Genomic DNA, 15822 nt, shown 5'->3' on the forward strand with positions numbered 1-15822 from the left:
CCTGGTGTATCAACCATACTCCAAGGCAGGCTTCATGCCCAGGAATAGTTGACTATTACAAACTGGACTCTGTAAATGAAAAGTGTAGTTACTCCAGAAAACAAACCTCTCTATATAATTTAAAATGTGTGAGAATCTATACTTTCATGAAGTTTGTTCTTAATTTTTGTTTTCTTTTCTTTGCAACCAAAAAATTTGAACTAATACATATATATTGTTTTAAATAAAATCTATAAGTGAAAAAAGAGAAAGTGTGTGTGTATATGAGAGAGAGAGAGAGAGAGAGAGAGAGAGAGAGAGAGAGAGAGAGAGGAAGAAGGAAGAGGGAGAGAGAGAGAGAGTTGGTTAATATTATGCTACCAATTGTATTGTGTATCAGGAAAACATTATAGCCCTGAAGTCTCTGCTGCCATAGCCCTGTGACCAGTGCATCCTTATTGCTTTCTTTCTCCAGATGCAGAAGATAAGAAGAAGGCAGGTCTATAACCTCTATTTACAAGAAGTCTGGAGGGATCTTAGGGAAGGCCTCCTGTGGAGGCAAATTAGGAGTGTGGACCCATTGATTGTTAGTCAAAGAATAACCAAATGATAGCCTTTTAAATGATAGTCTTTTACATCTACTGGCTATTCTTATAAGAGTGATCCTCAATAATTCAAGAAACTTTGAGTTTAAACCCAAACACCACCATAAATAAGCCTAAGAAATGCGAATTCATCATGACCGTAGAAGCCTTTTATTATTTCCTTGCAGTTACCATAGTGCATGACACATAGGTTTAGTACAGCATTTATTTACCATATAATGTACTGTAACTACTGGGTTGTGTGTCTTGTTGTTTGACATTAAAATTATTCAGTGGGTATGAGTTATCAGAATATATATATATATCCTGTATTATTGAGAACTCATAAGTTTTAGAAATTGTTCTAAATTAATCTCTAATATAAATTAAAAATTACAACCATATTAGGTAAGATATTCATGATTCATTTTTTACAGTTTTGAAATGAAGGATGTGATGGCAAAAGAAGTTAGATATATTGCTTAAATCTCTATATTTTTCAAGATTATTGGGGAAATTATCTGTGTTTTGTTTGATTGTTTAAGATTCTGTATAGAGAAAGGTCTGTTGCACACTAATGAGTTCAAAATCACCAACAAGCTTTTAAAGGCAACACATCTAGGCAAGGGGAATCATGGTATTTTTAAATTATTCTAGACACTGGAGCATTGAGTTCTGTAGTCTTGGGAATAGTGTTATGTTATCAAAATTTCAGTTCTCATGGTTTTACTTTTCCCGTTTCTCAAATTTTCCATCCTCCAACCATTTGTTCAAGACCTTAGGCTTTAGTTTTAGTATGGACCCAACTTACCAGCCAGAAAAGGCCAAGATTCATACATTGCTGAGAATCTACAGTGGTATGCATTGCTTGATTCTAGAATCATTTTGTTTGCCAAGATTCAAGGAGAAAAAGTTTGCTTGAAGTTTGAGGTAGTGTGATCCCCCCAGATCTGGAGATGCCTTAGTTGGCAACACTAAGGTTTTCGACTTGAAAGGGCCAGAAAACATAACTCACCCCACCTGACATCTCCCTCCCATGTGGAAATGAAAAGACATTATTGTGTGTAACAGGAGATGGTATGTTAAGAACAAGAGAAAGTGGATTGAGATATGTAGGCACAAAATAGTAAAGCAAGGAAACAGAAAGGAAAAATGTAGCTGGAGTCTTCCTGCCTTGCCCACAGTCAGGACAAATCTTTGTCACCCATCAGTCCCACAGCCGCTCAGACCCAACCAAGTAAACACAGAGACTTATATAGCTTACAAACTGTATGGCCATGGCAGGCTTCTTGCTAACTGTGCTTATAGCTTAAATTAATCCATTTCCATAAATCTATACCTTGCCACGTGGCTGGTGGCATACCGGCATCTTCACATGCTGCTGGTCATGGCGGCGGCTGCAGTGTCTCTGGTCATGGCGGCGGCTGCAGCCAGTCCTTCTGCCTTCCTGTCCTTTTATTTCTCCTCTCTGTTAGTCCCGCCTATCCTTCCTGCCTAGCCACAGCCGATCAGGTTTTATTTATTAACCAATCAGAACAACTTGACATACAGACCATCCCCCAGCACAGCCAAGTGCAGACCATCTCAAACACCTGCACTCAGGCCCATGGTCCTAATCATCCTCTATACAGACCTGCTGGGTAACGCCACAAAGAACCCAAGAAGGGCTCCCACAGGACATACAAATCATCCCACAGCAGAAAAAGGAATTACATGTGAAATAACCCATGAGAGAAAGGTATGAATCATCACAGTTTCTTAATACAATTAAGAGTATGTAGTGAATCCTCTAACCCACTGACCAAGATCAAGCTCTTATTGGGAAAAACTCTTGGTGCCAAGAAAAAGCAGGGTAGGGTTTTCAAAGTCAAAACGTGGCAATCACATCACACCAAGTGCAGGCTGAGGGTTTTTTTTTTTTTTTTTACAATGTAAACTTTGATCTTGAAAAAAATCACACAAATCATTCCTTCAGAAAAACCAAACTATTTGTACACAACAGGACTCTCTCAGCAGGGAATGAGGGCCCTTTTGGTTATGTAACACTTTATCAAAAAGAGTGAGAAGCCATTTGTTTACAGGCAATTGTGGCTTCCAAGTGGAGGGGGTGCTATATGAGGGCAACTTGACCTTTTCTAAGTCATTTCTGTGGTGTCAAAGAGAAGAGTTCACATACCTTACCATGGGCACAAAAGATGTCACCTGGATATCACTTTGATCTCCTCTAGGTTACCAGGTCTGCTGGAACAGGATACAAGCTACCTGTGTTCAAATTATTTCTTTTATTTTTAAATTATATTTTCAAATGCACTTACTAAGTAGTGGGTTTCCATAGAGTTTTTTTCATAACTTTGTCTTCTAACTACTGATTTTTTGCATGTTAACTTTGTATCCTGCTGCTTTGTTGAAAGTGTTTATCAGTTCTAAGTGTTTATTGGTAGAGTTTCTGAGGTTTCTTATGTGTATAATCATATCAATTACAATAAGGGCATACTTATTTCTTTTCTTCCTGTTTGTATCAGTTTTGTTGGTTTTCTCATATTATTGTTATAGCCATGACTTCCAACACCATATTGATTAAGAAATGAAAAAACTGGGTGTTTTTCTCTTGTTCCTATTTTAACTGGAAATGCTTTCAGCTTTTCCTGCTTAATATAATGTTTACTTAGTTTTATCATATATAGCTTTTATTTTGGTAACGTGTTCCTCTCTAGTTTCTTACAGACTTTTATTACAAGGGAATGTTGGATTTTGTCAAAAAGCCTTGTTTCTATCAAGATGATCATGTACTATTTGTGCTTGAGTCCATTTACATGATGTATTACAATTATAGATTTGCTTATGTTGAAGGATAGCCTGTCTGGAATTAGCCCAATTTTGTCATGGTAAATGATTTTTTGATATGTTCTTAAGTTCAGTTTGCAAGTATTTTATTTAGAAGTTTTACATCCGAATTCATCTGGGAGATTAGTCTGTAATTTTCTTTTAAAATTTTTTCATTTTTTATATATTTATACAATCCCTTTTATTTCTTTCCAATGTCCCCATTCCCCCCTCTTATCTCCAATTCCAATTTAAATCCTTCCCACCAAGTCCAGTTCCTATATTCATGTCTTTGTTTTTCATGTGAATTTAATTGGAGTATCTTACTTGAATGTTGGTGGGGGTTATTCATAGGAACCAGGGCAATTTATCAGTGGCCACACTATTACTGAATATAACTCCCTTCCCGTAACAACTGTTAACTGCTAATAGTCTCTCAGGAAGGAGTTGGCTTCATGGATCTCTCCATAATCCACGGTGCAATGTTTATGGGTCCAATCATATGTAGGTTTCATGCAGATAACCACAGCTATAGGGAGTTCATTAGTATAATTTATATTTTATGTCAAGAAGATGTATTTTTCCCAGTCCAATGACTCTTACATTATTTTTCCTCCTCTTCTATGAGTGATACAGCTGTCCTGTATTGGCATGTTGGCCAGTTATGGGTTTTTGTACTACTATTCTCTACTGTAAGAAGCTTCTCTGTGGAAAACTTAGTATGGCACTAATGTATGAATATAACTATCCTTAGAGGGCAGTTTGAAACCTGACCATTAATCAAAACAACAGCAGTTGGTTCCATCCTAGATTCTATGACTTCAAAAATCACAGACTCTTGACCAAGTTTACAGAACTAAGAATGAGTTCTTATTGCTTAGGCTTTATATTCAATCTAAAAGTGATCGGCTAACCCCATGCAAGTAATGTAACAATTCTACTAGAGTGGGCACATCTTACCTGGTAGTTTGCCGAATTCATAACAGACTGAAGGCTAGCCAGCAGAGAGGGAAATTTCAACTCTTTTCTAGCTTGATACCTCTATATCCTGTGGCCAAAGTGTGCAATGTCTTCAGCAATAGGACCTTAGAATAAGGTTTGGAGGGACTCCAAGTACAGTAGCCTGTACTGTTTGGAGTCCTCTGGGAATTTTCTGATTAAAAAAAAAAAATAGGGCGGTATCCCCTACAGCTAGCCCTGGGTTTCAATTTAATAATCCATGACTTCTGAGAGGAGAATTATCCATCTATGGAGAGTATCTCCACTCAAACTTCATTTTACATTATAGATTTTGAAGATTTACTTATTCTTATTTTATATGTATATGTGTGGGTGTTTTGCTTGCATGTATATCTGTGTACCATGTATGTGCCTGGTGGCTTTAGATGTTACAGATGGTTTTGATTTGCCATGTGGGTGCTGGGAATTTAATCTAGGGGGGGGGGAAACCAGTGCTGAGTCATCTCTCCAGCCTCCAAATTATATTTTTTATAAAGTTTATAAAATAATAGATTTTCATATGGCTTTTTCATAATCCTTAGTTTTTGTTACGATGCTCTCCAACTTCCTCTTCCCTAGTCTGTCACCCATCTCCCAACTTAGACCCCCAGTATTCCCTTCTCCACTTTTATGTATGATGTGTTCTACTATCCCCTTTCTCTTAAAGCTCCGTCTACCCTAACCCCTCTTTCTATTTATAACTGGCACCCAACACAATGCTCTCAAAGTTCATATGAGTACCTGCATGTAAGAGAGAGCATGGGGTGTTTGTCTTTTGGACCTGGGTTAGTTCACTCAGCATACTTTCAAGATCCATTATTTTTCCTAAAGGATTCATTTTTCTTTACTGCTGAATAAAAATTCATTGTGTGTATGTACCACATTTTCACTATTTATTTATTTACTCATACACACTGATGCTGCTTCTATTTCCTAGTTATTGTTAATAGAGTCACAAATAATCTGAAAGTACAGATATCGCTGTAGTTAGAAGTTGACACTTTTGAGATGCCCTGGAAAATTTTATCTTCTTCTTCTTCTTGTTCTTCTTCTTTTTTTTTTTTTTTTTTTTACTATGTGTCAGGGTTTGTTAGTGTTCCTTCTCCTATTTTATGGAATAGTTTGAGAAGCATTGGTGTTATTTCTTATTTATTTCTCTGGTAGAATCCAGCAGTGAATCCATGTGAACTTACAATATTTTTTACTGAGGATGTTTTTTAAGTTATTGGTTAAATTTGTTAAAATATAAGCTCTTTTTGGTTTGAGTCTAGAAATTCATCTATTTCTTTAAAAATGTGACCTTACATTCTTCCCTCCATGCCTTTCTCACCATGGTGTATCCTTGAACCAAAAGCTAAACTAAATTCTTAAGTTCCTTCTTGACAAGTATTTGGTCAAAACAATGACAAAGATCATATATATATATATATATGTATATATATATATATATGTATATATATAAATTTTCATGGTCTGTACTGTTTATATCTTTTCTATACTTGCTGAAGCTCTGTCTAATTATTTCATTAAGTAGTTGGAGTAGAATAATAATTTCCTAATATAACCATGGATTCTTCTAACTCTCAGTTTCGCTTTAGGAAATTTATGAAGATTATGTTTTTCAATTCATATTAGTATGAAATTGCTGGTTTTATTGAATGTTGGAGTCTTTAATATAATAAAACATTCATTTGATAGTAGAATTCTAGGAATTTCTGAAATATACTTTATTAATATCTGTATAGTATAGTCAATACTATTTTTGTTTTTATGATTTTTGGTATGGCACATCTATTAATTTATTTTTATTAAAAATTTTATTATATAATATTCTTGATCATGTTTTTCCTCCTTCAACACCTTTCAGATCGTTTCCATTTTTCCTACCCACCCAACTTCATGTTCTCTGTCTCTTTCTCCTTTCTCTCAAAACAAAACAGAAACAAAATGAAAGTCAAAGCAAACAAACAGTACGACAAAACGTAACCAAAACAATTCAAAGTGAAACCAAATCTCACCCTCTACAAAAATTTGGAGTCTGATTTGTGTTGGCTAACTATCCTTGGGCATGGGTCCTGAGCTAGAGTGTGGTTGATATATCCACTAATTCTCCATAGGAAAAAACTAATTTTCCCTTTCTTATCAAGTATCAGTTGCAGATAAGTTCTTGGTTAAGGGTGGAATTTTGTGTCTACTTGCTTTTTTCAGTCCTGGATTCTGTCTGGTTTGAACTTGTACAGGTCTTATGTAAGTTGCCACAGTCCCTGTGTATCAGTTTTGCTTAGTCTGGAAGATGCTGTTTCCTTGGAGTTATTCACCACCTTTGGCTCTTACAATCTTTCATCTCTTCTTCATATATCCCTAAGCCTTGAGAGAAAGGATTTGATGAAGTTATTTCACTTAAGACTGAATTTGTAAAGTCCCCCACTCTCTGCACATTGTCCAGTTTGAGTTTCTGTGTTAATTTCCATCTACTACAACTAAACTGCGAAGTTCAAAGCCTCTTTCTTTACTAGTTTTTATTACATGCATATATATGTATACATTCCTTAACATAACCTGTTCAGTCCATATAATATTACTTGTAAGTGTATTTTCAGGGCTCACCATTTGGGGTAAAGAACCTGAGATTAGATAGGTTGTAGTCCTAGGGAAAAACCTACCACTATTATTCTGATAAAGGAACATAGCAATAAGGTAATTCCTAATAATGTATTGCTATACTCATAGATGAGTACATTGCTCAACCATCCTCAGAGAAGTTTCTATTACTTTCAATCTACTAATAAAATGATAGTAGGACTGAATTTCTTACAGACAAAACGTTGTCATATCATGATCTTAAAAATTATTCTTCCAATCAGGGAGTTTGTTGTGAGAATGTGTCTCTTAGTAACATTAGAAGATATGCCCATAAAGTCTCACTAGCATGACCTACCAAACAAGAACTGAACAAGGATGACAATAATGGGCATGCCAAAGTGGATAGGGAAAAGCCTATTAGGTCTCAGCTCTGTACAAAGAACTATAGGAAACTGGAGAAAGCTGGGAGCAGGAGAGGTGGTCTTCTCTGACTATACCAATTCATTGTCCAATGCCAACTGGTGGAGTTAATGGAACAGAATGTATGCTTTCTTGATAGTAATTCGACAGTATATACAGATATACAGAGTGTATCCCAGACATAGGAAAAGATTGATGCTTTTCTTACATGCACCATTTAATGATCACTGTGGATATAGCCAAGTGGAGAGATAGTTAAAGAAAGGACATTTAAAAAAAATAAATGCAGGTATCTTGTATGGTGGCTCACATGCACAGTCTTAGTATCTTGGAGGAAGAGACAGGACAATCCAAAGTTCAAGAACGTTTCAGCAATATAGTGAATTCAAAACTAACCTGGGCTACATGAGACACTGTCACACAAAGACAAGACAAAGAATAGAAAGGAACGAAGAAAGAAATGTGACTGTAAACTTTATGGTTTTTTGAAATTCAGTCCTCTGAGCAACTACTGTGTTCCAAGCCCTCTACTTGGTGCTAGATACACACAAAACTAAGATTATGCATGTCCTGAAGAAAATCTGAGTCTTGTAAAAGAGATCTACATATAAACAAATAAGATATAATAGTGGATGAGGTTCTAATGTTTTTCAGACTGGGAGTAAAAAGTGGCTAAAATTAAAATATCCAGTAGTAGTATGCTAATAATGCTCAAAATTTCATTCCCAATAAGACGAAATAAGCAACAAATTAATTTTCTTACTCATCTATCCATTTAAAAAGTATGGGACTTCTATATGAGTTGACAATGACACTACATAAGTAAACAAAACAAAGTTCTGAAGTTCCTCTCATGGTCCATATATCACAATAGGAGAAAACAGTCAAGATTCATATGAAATTGTGAAAGACCCTAAGTAGCCAAACCAATGTTGAACAAAAAGAACAAAGCTACAGGTGTTAAATTATCTTATTTCAGAATATGACAAAAAATGATAGAAATGGCAGTATGATGATGGTATAAAATATGAATTATAAGCTAAAGAAAGAGAAAAGACAGCCCAGAAACAAATTCAAATGTTTTCATGGGCTTTGATAAAGTGCTAGTTAAAGTGGATATTCTTGTGCAGAAAATTAAAACTGGCGGTAACGGGGTGAGGCGGGGGAAGAGAATGTCAAGAGTTTAGTGGACATTGCTTCAAACAGAATGAACAGTAAGTATAAATGCTAAAATGATCGTAGTGATTTTCTGCCAAAGAAGGGTGAAAAGGAAGGTCAACATTCTTGGTGTACTGCGAGTAAGAAGAGTGATATTAAATGAAGCTCAAGAAGAAACCAAGTTCCACATGCTGGAAGACTTTGCATTTTGTTCCTAATATAAGAAACCATTAGCTAGTTTTGAATAGGGAAGTTAACTTGTCTCGTTTTCAATTTTAAGAGTTCACTTTGGCTTCTTTGTAGAGAATGGGTGATAGAAAGGTAGGAATAGAAGTCAAGGTCCAGTAAATTTGGTATTGCAGCTGTTCATACAAAAGATAACAAATTCCTTAGAAACGGTATTGTTGAAGAGAAGAGTGAATGGATTCAGGACAAGTTTCAGAGATAGGGAAGAAAAAGATTTAGAAGCGTAGGGACAAGGAGAGGTGGTATCTACGTCTTTAGCTTGAACAATGAAAGAACATTTTGTTCTAGATTTGACCCGAGTTAAACAGAGACACTGTCTCCAGTTCTGTGTAAGTGGCACAAAACAAGGGGGAAATCTGACAGACTGAGTTCACAATATCTAGAGGTTGTAGTGGTAAAGGTAGTATTGTTGAGGGAGTTTTTGTGTACATGTATTCATGCTTGTGTGTGTACAAACACATGTAACAGCACATTAACATGTATGTGTGTCTGTGTACCTGTGTATATATGTGTGTGTACAGGTCAGAGATCAAACCTGGGTATCATTTTTCAGGTACCATTTACCTTGTTTTCCTGAGGCAGGTTCTCTCTCTCTCTCTCTCTATCTCTCTCTCTCTCTCTCTCTCTCTCTCTCTCTCTCTCTCTCTCTCTCTCTCTCTCTCTCTCTCTACCTGAAGATCAAGAAGTAGTCTAGGTTGGCCAACCAGCAAGCACAGGGATCTGCCCATTTCCATGCCTGCCTGCTGCGATTGCAAGCACATACTACAATGCCTGACATATTTAGTTGTTTGGGTTTTGGTGAAGTCCCTACGTTTGTGAGACTGAGTTCTCTTACGAGACTGAGCTGTCTCCATAACACACAAGGAAACTCTTTTTGGCTTTATAAGCCTGATGTTAATATCATGCTTTTTTTTCAACTTCCAAAATTTAAGGCTATATTATTTACCCTTTTCTGTAACTCTGTCCTCCTAAGATAAATGACAAGATAAGCATTTCTCAAATTTCTATCTTTTTTGCTGTCTTTATCGCCTATATGCACCTAAGAAAATGTCAAGTCCTGAGTGATGGGCCTTTGGGAGTGAGTATAAACAAACTAGGGATATAACATGATAATTATAGGTATGCCATATTTTCTTCAATTTTGTACCCAAGAAACTTGCTTGAACGGGTACTCTTCAATTGTCTATATGACTCTGTAACAAATGTTATATTTTACAAAATTCAAGTTACACCAGTAATGAATGCTTCTTGGTAACATAAGGAGTGATTTTCATATGTACTTTCCTTGGCAATGTTGTATAACAGACACAGATGGAGGCCCTATGAGTCAGACAAAACAAAACCATCCTCAAGGGTTGCATTAATTTTCTTTCATTTAAAGGCAAAGCAGCATCTGTATGCTCCAGTCAACTGTTTTGAGAATAAGCAGGGTCCTCATGACTTCTTTTCAGCAGACATTTTCATTGAACTAGAGGTGGAAAGATATCAAGCAATGTGCTACCTAAAAAATCTACTGAACTTCAAAGGGAAACATTAGGTTCTGGATTTTGAGATGCTCTGGGAAGAATCCAACTTGGATCTATAGCTGTTCCTGTTGCAACTTTCCCTGTAGAGCATCTGGTTTGTAATTCCTAAGCCTTTTATTGCTCTGTGGATAGCTATTTATTTATTTATTTATTTATTTATTTATTTATTTATTTATCTATTTATTTATCTATCTATTTATTTAATGTCTATGACTGATTATTCTGCATGTGTATGCACTATTTGCATGTCTTAACCTACAGAGGTCAGAAGAGGGTATTGAATTCCCTGGAATTGGAAATACAGATGTTTGTGAGCTACAATGTGGGTGCTTTAAACAGAATCCAGGTTCAGTGTAAGAGCAGCAAGTGCTTTTAACCCCTTAGCTATATGTCCATTCCCTGAGTAGATTATTTTGATAAAGACAAGAGCAATGGAATTGAGGAGATATCTTTTCTTTGGTGAATTAGGATCTTCAACGTCTACTTGGCATCAGCTCTGGGAACCTTTACCACTTATTGTCATACTTCTATTCACAGAAGGACAGTGTTGATGTGCCACACATTCTTGAGCATCATAATAAAAATATATTTGTAGTCCTTTAAAAAGATAAGCTTTTAAACATTGATAGATGCCAAGTAGTTACTGGCCTAGAAATTGTGCTGGAGAAGTTGTAATTTGTTCTGTGTAGACACCATAGAGCCATTAAAATTTCCTGATGACAGTAGTGATATTATCTCAAAAAATTTTAAGATCATTCTGTCTGTGGGTTAGTGTGTGTGTGTGTGTGTGTGTGTGTGTGTGTGTGTGTGTGTGTAAAATTGATGGGCCTGGACACTGCAGTGGTCCAGATGAGAAATATTGGGGATTCAGGATTAAGTGAAAATAATTATATTTACTAAAATAATCAATTGGTTTTATTGACTTGTCAAATGTAGGCATATAAAATTAAGGAATAATTGAAATTAAGATTATTTGCATGGCAATTAGAAGACTGATGATCTCATTAATTACTATCTCAAGCAAGAGAATATGACCTCTCAGAAAAATAACTGGACTCTTGTTCACTTGCTAAATTTGAAGCCTACTAGAATATTAGATGAGATATTCAACAGGAAGTTAAAATTTGAGTCTTAGAGATTAGGGATGAAGGGTAGAGCCAGAATGAGTTGCGTGATGTACTCACCTTGAACAACATATTTGATCATAATAAAGTAAAACATTTTGAGCCAGTTTCTGTGTAGCTCAGATTGACCTTGGATTTGTGATCCTCCTGCTTCAGCCTCCTGAGAGTGTTAGGATTGCAGGCATGCACCACAATACTCTGTCTTTAGTGCATATTTAAAAAGATTAAAATTAGTACAAAGACCTATGATGAACATGAACATACCTTTAAACAATGACCACTCTCCTTTTTACTTTAGGCTGCAATATATTTTGATACACACTTGTGGGAATAGAATACACAATATCAGAAGCAGCAAGCATCTTTTTGCAGTTTATTTAACAAAGCTCTCCTGGGTTAAGATTGTATATATAAAACCGTCAGATTAGATGAAATAAAATCTTTAAAATTTGTAATACTCTCCTCACTCTCATCAACTCTTGCACCAAATTTATAAATTAAAAAGACTTTGCTCAGTCAGTATGAGACAATTCAAACAAGATGCAGGTTTGTTCATAAATAAATGTTCCAGAGATTTTCCATGGCACTCATCAAGAATAACACCCAGGAGATAAGATACACATCTACTTAGCATTGGCTACTACTCTTGCAAATCACGAGCAAGCTGTTAATTCTTAATCCAGGCAGTTAAGTAGTTACTATGTGTCTCTCACTAGAGGCTGTTTCCATGGCATTTCAATACTCTGCAGCAACAGTTCCACATATATATTTCTACGAATGGTCTAGAGAAGAAAATTGAAGCAGAATTCTGAAAGTGTCAAGTGAAAACATAAATGTTTAATGTTGTGATCTGTTCAGCAAAGCTGACAGATTCAGGAAACAGAAGGCTGCAAAACAGAGGCCTCAAGTCAGAGGACACACACAAGCCGTTTCCACCACGTGTGGTGGTATTGGCCATTCAGGAGGGAAGATCTCCTCTAGAAATGGATGAGTAAAGACATCCATATGCAAAAGTAAGAGAGACAATTGGGGAATTCAAGATGTGAAGAAAATAATGTGGACAGAAGGATTTTAGGGATTTGTGATTCTTATGGGATGGATCATTGTGTGAGACAGGAGTAATCATATTTTTTCTCTATGAATAAGCAAATGCCAGGGACTAAAGTGCTCCCTGTATTCGTGGGACTCAATTCATGGAATTTATGATCCAGTAAGGAAGATAAGGTGACTGATCTGAAATTCTTGTAAATATTGGTAATGAAAATTCATTATTATTAGAAAATTGAGCTCAGCAAGATTTTACTAGCACAGTCTCTGTCTATATTTAGCCAACCCTGCTTGCTTTACTAGTACTATCTGCCTTTTAATATATGTTCACTGGTAACAGATGTGCTTATTGATCTACTGAATTCCAAGACAACCAGGTAAGACTCAAGATAGCTAAAATCCCCACTCAGTTCCCTCTGGATTGTAGCAATCTTGTCTCTTTCTTCCAAGGTGTCCTTGGAAAGAATATTTTTTAAAATACTAGGATACACATTATCTATAAAGACAGTTCTACTTCATTGTTTATAATCTCTTCTTTCACTACTGAAGTCTTCATGATAATTATCATAGACTGAGATTCTTAATATGATTTTCTATTCTCAGCTCTGGAGACTGGAACTCTATGATAAGGCTGAACAGGGCATGTAATTGGCTATCATCTCTGTGTCTCCATATGGCCTTGGTGCATGTGCGAGAGCCAATGAAAAAGAGAAGGGGCAAATGGAGGAAGGAGAGACTTTTGCATCTCTTCTCATTTTTCAAAAATTTCAATCACTATTTTAGTGTACATTCTCCCTCTGCTTTCATCTCTCTCTCTCTCTCTCTCTCTCTCTCTCTCTCTCTCTCTCTCACACACACACACACACACACACTATTATGGGTATGAAAAAGTACAGAGTTTAAGACTAAAGTGATGTATTTTGCTTATAGTAAAAGCTGATTACATAGGAAGTGCAGGGTGAGTAAGGTTGATTATATGCTTTTTTGTTTTTGAAATGTATTTTTTAGGAATTTGTTTTATTAATTTTACATACCAATCGCTGATTCCCCTCTATTCCCTCCTCTCACCCCTCCAGCCTTCCCTCCCTAACCCTTCCCCCATTCCCTCGTCCAACAAGGTAAGGCCTCCCATGAGGAGTCAGCAGAGCTTGGTACATTCAGTAAAGGCAGGTCCAAGCCTCCCTCCCTGACCCAGCCACCGTATCAAGGCTATGCAAGGTGTCAATCTCAAACACATTTCTTGCATTATCTGCTAATGAAGACACTTTGACATTTTCCCAAGTGAAATATTTTCAGTAGAACTCATGTGACATTGTAATCAGCTTAAGCAGCTCTCTACCCACTTAAAGTTTGTCAAAGTGTTTTACATTTTAAGCTATATTTAGCTAGCCCTTATAGATTTATTCTGTGGTAGAGAGGTGAATTACTAAGTAAGCTCTATGAAAACAAAGAAGGAATATTTTTCCAAAAGATTCAGTCATTTTGTTGCTGGTTACGTGGGTATGTAAAACTTTGGAAAACATCACCGGGCTAAATACTTGAATGTGCTCACATATCACAGGACAATACAAAGTAAAATTTACATTTATTTATTATTTATGGATTGGTTTGCTGATACATTGATTTAAGACATGGTCTCGTAAAGTCCAGGGTGCCCTTAGAGTTACTATACAGCTAAGAATGTTCTCAAACTTTTATACTATGCTTAGATTATGCTGTACTAGGCAAAGCTTTGTGCATGCTAGGTAAGCACTCTACCAACTGAACTGTATTTTCAGTCTTATATTTTTATTTGCAATTTAAAAAATTAATATATAATCACATCAATTTTCCTCATCTCTTCTTCTCCTAACCTGTCCTATGTTCCCCATGATTCCTTCTCAAACTCTTGGCCTCTTTTTAAAATTATTATTGTTACATACATGCATATACATGCATAGATGTATAAATGCAACCTACTCTGTCAGTTTAGTACTGGTTTTGTGCATATAATTTTAGGCCTGCCTTCTGGTACTGGAGAACCACTTGGGGACTTACCCACAGGAGGGACTAATTCTCCCTCATTCAGCAGTCTTAACTGCCTGAAGGTCTTGTCTTCAAGGGGGCAGGACCCCATGACATTTCCTCCTTCTACCCTAGCATGTCTATTGGTGTCATTGTTCATGTTTTGTTTAGGAACTCATATTGTTGAGGTTTCATGGGTGTAACTTCCTGGTCATTTCTAGAAGACACAGTATCCTAGCAGACTTCCTAGTCCTCTGGTTCTTACAATCTTTTGGCACCATCATCCGAGATGTTTCCTGAGCTTTATTTGCAAGTGCTGTGCTGTAGAGGTATCAATTGAATCCAAGCAGTCTGTGATTCTGTGGATTTTAATGAGTTGTGGCTTTCTTTAGTGGTCTCTGTCTGTTGCAAAGAAAGCTTCTTTGATGAGAGGCGAGAACTACATTTATCTGTGAATGTAAGGCTAAGTATTTAGAATGCACATAGGAAATGTCCTGGTTTAGTAAACTGTCAGTGGTAAATTCTCCTCTAAAATCCATGATTTCACTAGCTATGGATATTTGGGCAGTACCAGTCATGATTTCTTTCCTGTTGAACTTTCTAAGTCCACTTAGAAAGCTGTTGGTTACCGAAAAAATGCAAGTGCCACTACTGCTTCTTGAGGCATATCTTGCTCTGAAGCTCATTTCTGTGGTTCTTAGGAATCAAAGCTAGGAATGACTATTGATTACTTTGTTCCCTGGGCAGCTTGCATAGTGCCTTAGTACTATGAATGCTAGTCATCTGGGAGGAGACTTCTGGGTCAGTTTTATATATATTTTTTTTAACTTATAGTGCAGTTTCTGTGATGTGGAGTGTCTTCACTGCTAGGATGTATCTTCAACTTGTGGGGTGCAAAGGCAACACCAGTAACCTATATTATTTTGGGAGACTCTTGGACTCCCTAGCCAACAGCTGAAAGGAGTTTTTTTAAATTCCTGGTACTGGGATTTTTGTTAGATAGTCTGGCTTCTATGGGGAACAATATTACCAAAAGTGCCACTATTTCATTTAGTGTGTGTGTGTGCGTGTGTGTGTGTGTGTGTGTGTGTGTGTGTGTGTGTGTGTATTTATATCTATTACACATAATTTTAGGTAAATATAGAATAATGTCATTCAATTGTCTTTTCTATCATATTAGTGTTATTTACCCACTCTCCCTTCCTCTTCTGTGTTGACCTCTCTCCCTGCTTTTCAGTTGTTTTTCCCATTTCTCCCTTAATATCTTCTCTGTCCTACTATTTCAATCTCTAGCACTCCCCCACCCACACAAAGGAAAGAGTCCCCTTT

This window comes from Peromyscus leucopus, chromosome X (assembly GCF_004664715.2).
Source record: "Peromyscus leucopus breed LL Stock chromosome X, UCI_PerLeu_2.1, whole genome shotgun sequence".
NCBI classification, from domain to species: Eukaryota; Metazoa; Chordata; class Mammalia; order Rodentia; family Cricetidae; genus Peromyscus; species Peromyscus leucopus.